Source organism: Haliotis cracherodii, unplaced genomic scaffold (assembly GCF_022045235.1).
Source record: "Haliotis cracherodii isolate W230 unplaced genomic scaffold, xgHalCrac1.p SCAF_11, whole genome shotgun sequence".
NCBI classification, from domain to species: Eukaryota; Metazoa; Mollusca; class Gastropoda; order Lepetellida; family Haliotidae; genus Haliotis; species Haliotis cracherodii.
In genome coordinates, this window is record NW_027266266.1 from 991,555 (window position 1) to 1,000,111 (window position 8,557).

At 40.2% G+C, this 8,557-nt stretch overlaps 1 pseudogene; it reads right to left on the reverse strand.

Moving 5' to 3' along the window:
- Positions 1-341: 341 nt before the first annotated feature.
- Positions 342-3,226, reverse strand: LOC139455995 (uncharacterized; annotated as a pseudogene).
- Positions 3,227-8,557: the final 5,331 nt, after the last annotated feature.

Sequence of the window (8,557 nt, forward strand, 5' to 3'; positions counted from 1 at the left end):
GATCCTCTACAACATGTACATCAACATCAGCGTGACCCTCTACTACATCTACATCAGCGTGACCCTCTACTACATCTACATCAGCATGACTCTCCACCACATCTACATCAGTGTAACCACTCACTACATCTTCATCAGCGTGATCCTCTACTACATCCAAATCTACAAGAGAGCAGAGATATCTAATATAGCATGCATGAAAAATTGAAAGGACATTAATAAGCTTTTTCATCAAATGAAAAGTCGAGACCTACCCGGATCATGAAATAACATCAATTTTCCACTGATACAAATATGCTAGACATGTATGTAAGTAATATACGCCAGAATAATGCCAGGTGTTACGGAATGTTGTAGTTATTTTCCAATACTTCAATAGTTTTGTTATTTGATATCTTTCTGGTTTCAAATGGAAACATGTCCTTCAGAAGAGAACAAGGAATTCTTGCCCTACATTTCAATGGCACAAACTCTTCCCGTTTGTGATCATACGAGTTCGACATACACACATCAGTCTTGTAATGCAGATCCAGCACTTTGCGGGTGTTCCTTGGAGCGGGCAGCATCATGCCCATGAAGGGCCTTGTTATCAAGGGAAACACGTCACTCTTCTTGTATATCTTTTCCCGATTTTTACAATATTGTATGAATGAAGGGTATTCAGAGTAAACAAATATATCGAGGAATGGATATTTCCAGCTCTTGCCACCAGCCATTAGAGAATTTGCGTGAGACAATTTCCAGCTTATTTTCACTGAAGCGTTGACTTCATACTCTGGTGGGAGGGACTGCAGGAATGTCAACAATGCAGGTTTGTCACTCTCCCTCACAATGATGTCCACGTCGTCGTCGTCCCAGGAAATAATGCCGTGATGGGAGTAGGAACCCAGTAAAGCTCCTGCATAAATGAAGTAGGTGATGTTAGAGGGCACACCTTCACTGAAGGTTTTAATGAGATCCCTTAATTTCTCTTTATCTTCCCTTGATAACCTTTCAAAAAAAAAATCTTTTGCTCGTCTCTCTGTCTCTATAATTTTTACTGGCTCCGTTACTCGCCCTGCTGACCCAACACCCATCCTTTCCTCGTTTTATGTTTTGGAGTCTTGGAGCATTTCTTCTATTTCCTGTAATAAGATTTCGCGTTTTATACCTTAATCTAATTTTTGCGTTTTCTGGTCTTGAAGCATCTCTTGTGACATTTCTTGTCAAATCTTTTGTAACAAATCTCGCTTTATTCTCTGCATTATCATGATTATCTTCTGATGCAATTTGTGAAGTCCTTGTCAAATCCATTCTGAAATCCCTCTTCAGTTTACAATGAAAGAGGTATGTACTGCCTAAGCAGAGAAATACCACACAGATGAGACACTTCTTGGATCGCATGGTGATGTTCTGTAAAATAAAAACAAATAAACATTGATAAAGTTAATTAAGTGTGATTATTTATGATTTTTCACCTATTTCCAGCATCACGAGCTTGACATGAGTTATATGCCTGTCGGCAGACCCGGGATAAATTCATACACATGCATGTCTGCAGGTTATCGGATTTTGTTATAAAGATATAATAACGAATGTAAATTGTAATAGGACATACTTCAAGGTTTTACTAACCTCTTTAATTTGCTTTCTGTTTATCATCTTCGAATTGAGATAGAAGCAATGTAGTTACTGTCATTGTTTTGACTAATCTTGTGCAAATCGTTTTTGTTGAATCACAGCACTCAACAAAATATAAAAAATACAACGACCCACAAACAACCACAGGAATAACAGTCCATACTTTCGTATGATATTCTCAGACAAGTCATTTTCTCAACTTGGACTACCTTTCCAACAGGGAAGCACGTTTATGTTGTTATTTGACAGAAGAAAAAGTGAGAGGCATACTCCCACGGCACAGTAATTGGTTTTCAAATATCCTAACCAAATGGAAAATGAATAACATGGTTTTACGCCTGGTTTCCTCGAGGAAATACATTTAGTGATGGTTTTCAGTTGAAGGTCACATAGAACGTTTTGCTAACACTTTTGTGGAAATCACAGCTTCTGAAATCAATGATTTCAATACTTTTCGAAATTACAAACGCACAAAACTTCGGCACATCCGACACAAATCAATACAAAGCGAAAACTAAACGGTATTCAAAAGGAAGCCAAAGCGTCTCAATCCCATCACAACAACGGGACTCGGAAATTTAATGGCCGCGACATTGGCGCCCAACGTGGGGCTGTTCACGCTCATATTTAATTTCAGCAAAATAAGTCCCAGTACCCTAAAATGCGTCCCGGGGCGTCCCTTCTGCTGACGGGGAAGTATAAGCAGGACGTGATGACACAGATGACATCCTTACCTTGTCAGCTTGCTACCAGGCTTAATCTCTTTGGTCATGTGGACAAGGCGTCCGACCTCTGATTAGAAGTTCCATGGTTTGAATCCAATCAAGGGACTCGGAAATTTTATGGCCACTACATATATTCAAAACATAAGAACATATTTGGAAAACGTTTATGTAAGTGATTCTGACATGAGTATCATTATCAATAAATGGTTTCACAATGTGATTCGTGCTGGTTTTCATGCATACCAATTTTCATGATCACAAGAAAACACTGCGTTTGCGGCAGAATCCAAAGAAACATGGCACGGGATAAACATTAAAGTCGCCTGACTCTCACAAACAGTTTGATGCACGTGCAGCACGCACACTAGTGGCTATACACGTTGTAGAGGTCTCGAGCGTTTTCACATCACGGAGTAAGGAAGCTAATACTCTAATTCAAAGACACTTGACCGTTTGGAGGCTGCTGACTCTCGGTCAGCTGTGGCAAGGCTACTGCACGTTTCACAGCTGACATTGACAAGCCCAAGGACCAATATATTATCTGCAGCGTTCTGGAGGACCACGCCCACTCAGGACAGCTTCACCTGCTTCATCGTTTCTCACCGGCCCCTTTCGATGGACTTGGTGGTGGCAGTGTTTTGGTGGCCATCTGATACACTCGAAGTACTACCCAAGTGCATGTCACAAGCAACGAACCAGCCGTTCACCACATAGGAACACAACATGTATAGGACACCCGTGATAAGGCGTATATGACGACGACGTAACCCTGTGCCACAGACATTGCAGGGCGTGATGCGGATCTGGCAGAACATGTGGAATAACATCTCCAGACAGTTGATGAGGAATCTTGTTGACTCCTCAGCGGTGTCAGCTGTCATTGATTTCATTCGTTGTCGCAGTCTGCATTCAGCAATGCGTTTTGTTCACTAATTTCGTAGTATATATTGTCTTCATCCGACTCAATACTTGTATATAACGTAAAAGCCGAGAATAATCAGTTGCGGAAACAGATTTCAGTAGGTGTAAATGGAAAACAAGTGATGAAAAGTATCACAGCACAGTGAAGTCACCAGGGTTAAGTGATGGTGCAAAATCGTGCAATCTCTTCAGTACGGTGTCACACTTATTCACTTCCAACAGTTTGCACCTCTGCTGTGGTCAAATGAAGGTAGCCAAAAGTTTCTTTCTTCATCTGGTTGCTTTAAACCTTTTGAAGTTTGCGTTTATTCAACGAATTCTTGTTTACTCTCGGGGCCATATTTCCTAGATGGCCAAATACATTATTTACAATACATACAGATACATACAGACATATGTATACATATTTAATAGATCTATATGTTCTAAAGAAATATAACTAAGAAATGATAGATCTGCAATAGGTTTCCTTAACATTATTTACAAAAACGTTTTGTTATACCCAATGCACCACGTTATCACAACGTAAATGTGCAACGTTGTTGTTACGTTGCGGAATAACGTAACAATGTAACGTAGTACTAACGTTGTCATAGAAAGATGCAAGTACGTTCTGGAGATTTAAGTTATAAGAGATGAAAATTCAAATGCCGAATATATAGGAAGTTAATGCATTACTGCGTTGGTATTCTGGTAGTTGATTCTTATGAAGCAGTTCTATTCCTCTGTGATTATCGATTAGCAACTGTAGAACGTTTCACCGATGTTACAAACGTAGTTACAAAACGTTGTGTGATGTCCGGTGCACAACGTTTTCACAACGAAAAGCTGTACGTTGTTATAACGTTGTGAAATAACGTTCCATGGAGACGTTATAATGACGATGTGACAATGTAACATGACGACGTTACCAAACCACAACCCTACCACAACGTTGTGACAACGTCATGTGTCAGCTGGTCAATGCCTGACAGTGGATACGAGCTTCCGCCACGTACACCTTATTCGCCAGATCTGGCCACAAGTGACTTCAACCTGTTTCAAATTGTAACAAAACACTTGCGTGGCCGAAGAGTTTGCTCCCGTGGGAGGCTTGTTGACAGACCTGGATTTGTCTGCTCTGTATATCCAATATCATTGCGAATAAGTCAATGTCTTACCTTGTACGACACTGCTCGATACACACTTTCACCATGGAATGTATTCAAGAAACAGAACCAGGCAATGCAGGTGTGATAATAATAATAAAGAACCCACGGATAGCTAAATGGCTCTATTTATTGAGAATCTGAAGAAATTTTGACGAACGAACAATTGGTACAGGATGAAATAAGAGATTTGCATATGAAATATATTGACAATAAATCAATGCTCAGAAGATACACACAAGTCTCGTGTATTATAAGTAATGACGTCTTTATATCTAAACACAAAAGGGACATTTGGCTTTTCTTCAGAGAGTGAGGGAAAGACGGAAACTAGATGCGAGGGAGAAAGCACACAGAGATCAAATACACAGATTACACACACAGATTATACAACACAAATACACATATTACACACACAGATTATACACACAGATTATACAGCACAAATACACAGACTACACTCACAGATTATACAACACAAATACACAGATTACACACAGAGATTACATACACAAGTTACATACATATTACATACACATGTTACAAACATATTTTACAGAGAGATTACAGACACAAGTTACATACATATTACATACACATTTCATACACATAATACACAGGGAGGTTACATACACATGTTACATACATATTACATTCACATGTTACATACTCATATTACACAGAGAGGTTACATACACAAGTTAGATACATATTACATACACAAGTTACATACATATTACATACACGTTTCATACACATATTACACAGGGAGGTTACATACACAAGTTAGATACATATTACATACACATGTTACATACATATCAAATACACGTTTCATACACATATTACATAGGGAGGTTACATACACAAGTAAGATACATATTACATACACATGTTACATACATATTAGATACACGTGTTACATACACATGTTACACAGAGAGGTTACATACACAAGTTAGATACATATTACATACTTAATTTTACATACACATATTACACACAGAGATTACATACACAAGTTCATACATATTACATACACATGTTACAAACACGGATAACACAGAGATTACATACACAAGTTACATACATATTACATACACGTTTCATACACATATTACACAGGGAGGTTACATACACTTGTTACATACACATATTACACAGAGAGATTACATACAGAAGTTCATACATATTACATACAAGTTTTATACACATATTACACAGGGAACTTACGTACACAAGTTACATACATATTACATACACATGTTTCATACACATATTACACAGAGAGGTTACATACACAAGTTAAATACATATTACATACACATGTTACATATGTTATAGTGCAAACCATTTCAATACTTTTATTTAAAATAGTGCAAACCATTTCAATACTTTTATTTAGAATAGTGCAAACCATTTCAATACTTTTATTTAAAATAGTGCAAACCATTTCAATACTTTTATTTTACATTTCATTTATCTAAATACCTAACTGGTTCAATATGTTTCCAAGTGCACCGAAATTCTATGCCCTTTGTCTGTTTAATATATTCAGCAAACATTCGGCGTGTCCCCTCTTATCATAAGCCCCTCCGGGCAGGACCCTTAATCTCCAGGGCTATCTATAAATTTCAATTAACACCTCCTAACATCGCACGTGGGACAATGACCTTGCCACACGTTACGTAATACCTCGCTCTACAAAACCCGACTGACATATAGTCAGTCAGGAGACAGCCTAGAGAACAGCCAGAAGGTAAGTGACAGAACGGTTCTCCCGGTTTGCGTTCTGTCACATTCTTATTAACATGTACCCTTTCGACTCTTTTCAACTATCAACAATAAATATGGCTGCTGTCGTCTAAACTTCACCCATGAGTTTTGTATTCCGTCATGACCCTGAGCTACCATCCGAGGGCCGAAACGAACGCCCTTGGACACATACAAATATTACACAGATAGACTACATACACAAGTAGTATACATATTACATACACAAGTTACATACATATTACATACAGGTTTCATACACATTTTACACAGGGAGGTTACAAACAATCGTTACATACATATTACATACACATGTTACATACACAGAGAGATTACAGACACAAGTTACATACATATTACATACACGTTTTATACACATATACAGAGATATTACATACACAAGTTACATACATATTACATACAGATGTTACAAGAGAGATATTCCATGGACAGATTGCATACACACATCACATGGGGGCTCGAGTAATCGAGTCTTCTCAGGCGCTGCAATTCGCTGTGTTGAACCGCACGCCATGGATGTTTGAACGTGGTACCAAAGCCCGCTTTGCCCCGATTATGACGATTTTGTCCTCGCAACTTGAAACAGGATCACGATTAATGTTAAAACGTTTGATAGGCATTCCTGGGAAGTTGACGGATGACAAGGTAGACACAATGTTATGGATAACAACTCCTACCTTGAAGATTAATGTTGATAAATAATCCAAGACAGCTGCTTTTGTGCTCATATTTATCAAGTAAAATCAAGCCATTTCGCCGAAAAAATACTTCCTACATTTATGATGAAATTGCGTGCGCTTTTCAAGAAACATCATTGATGACTGACGCTGGGCAATGTGGCCTGTGTTGTGAGCTAGAGAAGGTGGCCTGTTGTTTAGGTAGACAAGGTGGTCTGTGTTGTGACGTAGGAAAGGTGGCCTGTGTTGTGAGCTAGACAAGGTGGTCTGTGTTGTGAGCTAGACAAGGTGGCCTGTGCTGTGAGCTAGGCAAGGTGGCTTGTGTTGTGAGGTAGACAAGGTGGCCTGTGTTGTGAGCTAGAGAAGGTGGCCTCTGTTGTGAGCTAGGCAAGGTGGCCTGTGTTGTGAGCTAGACAAGGTGGTCTGTGTTGTGAGCTAGACAAGGTGGCCTGTGTTGTGTGGTAGACAAGGTGGTCTGTGTTGTGAGCTAGAGAAGGTGGCCTGTGTTGTGAACTAGGCAAGGTGGCCTGTGTTGTGTGGTAGACAAGGTGGTCTGTGTTGTGTGGTAGACAAGGTGGCCTGTGTTGTGTGGTAGACAAGGTGGCCTGTGTTGTGTGGTAGACAAGGTGGTCTGTGTTGTGAGCTAGACAAGGTGGTCTGTGTTTCGAGCTAGGCAAGGTGGCCTGTGTTGTGAGCTAGACAAGGTGGTCTGTGTTGTGAGCTAGACAAGGTGGCCTGTGTTGTGTGGTAGACAAGGTGGTCTGTGTTGTGAGCTAGACAAGGTGGTCTGTGTTTCGAGCTAGGCAAGGTGGCCTGTGTTGTGAGCTAGACAAGGTGGTCTGTGTTGTGAGATAGACAAGATGGCCTGCGTTGTGAGGTAGGCAAGGTGGCCTGTGTTGTGAGGTAGACAAGGTGGCCTGTGTTGTGAGGTAGACAAGGTGGCCTGTGTTGTGAGCTAGGCAAGGTAAGGTGGCCAGTGTTGTGAGCTAGGCATGGTGGTCTGTGTTATGAGATGATTATGAGTGTATGGCAAAGGTTTGTACATCTAATCATCCAGATGGTAACCAATATGCCAGCAAAAAAGAACTTAACATCACTTAAAATGACGACATTTGGTTATATGCATGTTCTCTCTCGTAATGACAAATGAAGGGAGATAACTCCGCGAGGTCTGGCCAACAACGCTGACGTGCAGTAAAATACCCCGTGGCCCCTCCTCACACAACGCCGCGCACCAACCGGAAACATTACAGCAGGTTTACCATGGCTACACTGTGATGAACTTCAGAAACTTCCTATCCAAAAGTCTGTATTTGTAGATGATGAATAGATTTTAATTGGCTGAAGGCAACGGATGTCGGGTTTGCAAAATTCACCCAAACATATTTTAATGGTTAGGAGTCGTTTTTGGAGACGTCCGTTTTTATAGCACGAGAATAGAAAAAAATGACAGGTCATAAAATCACGCGAGAAAACGTCCAAAGTTATCTGCAGAAGAGAGAAGATTTTCTTGGAGTGACACTGATGGGAGCTACGCAGGTCCATATTGCAAGAACGCTCGGTCGTGCCTCTCATCCGACTTCTCACCGATAGAGCACCTCTAGGATTATCTTGGGCGACAATTCACTGAAACCTGTCGACCCACATGCAACAGCAGGAACTTGGGTCCTTG